This window comes from Acyrthosiphon pisum, chromosome A1, assembly GCF_005508785.2.
Source record: "Acyrthosiphon pisum isolate AL4f chromosome A1, pea_aphid_22Mar2018_4r6ur, whole genome shotgun sequence".
In the NCBI taxonomy this organism is placed as follows: domain Eukaryota; kingdom Metazoa; phylum Arthropoda; class Insecta; order Hemiptera; family Aphididae; genus Acyrthosiphon; species Acyrthosiphon pisum.
Genome location: NC_042494.1, coordinates 164,697,625 through 164,698,404, shown reverse-complemented (window position 1 = coordinate 164,698,404; position 780 = coordinate 164,697,625).

Sequence of the window (780 nt, the reverse complement as noted above, 5' to 3'; positions counted from 1 at the left end):
CAGTAAAATTGCTTGGATTTTCTTCAACAGTACCTTTTCTGATAGGAAAGTGAATCTAGTTGGTACTTTAGGGGGTCAAAAGTAAAATTTTTCCAATAGTTTTCAAAAGCACCGTGAAAAACAAAAGAAAAATTAAGGAAAACGGGAATTTTTACGCAAAATTTGTTTTCAAGAAAATTGATTTTGGTTTTTGGTGTAACTTTAAAACAAATGACTGTAGATACATGAAATTTTCACTGGTTGTTTATATTTCCATTTTCTATACATGATAAAATTTTCAAAATATTTTGATTTGTTTTGAGCTGTTTACGGACAATTTCAGTTTCCAATTTAATTAGTTTTTTTTTCTATGAATGTCAATAAAACTTTATTTGTTGAGTAAAAATACTTGAAAATTTAATACAAGGCTCCTACTATATTGTTACAATGAGATTTGAAAAATATTAAAAATCCTTAGTCACAGTTTTTTTTTATTAGCATTTAAAGTTCATAAATTGACAAAATATGTAAAAATCACGAAAATTAGCAAATGATTTTGAGTTAATAATTCGTAAAAATTTTTCTTTTTAGAACTAAGATTTTAAAATGTAATACAAGATTCCTTATAGGATAATCTACCTTTATCAAAAAAAAAATGTCTATAAGAAACTCAAATTAAATTTTTATGAGCGTTTGAAATTCATATTTTTTCAAAACATTTGATATTCACTCGATTTCTTACGTAACGATTTTCTTTTTTTGTTGTAATTAAAAAACGAATGACTGTAGAAACTGAAAATT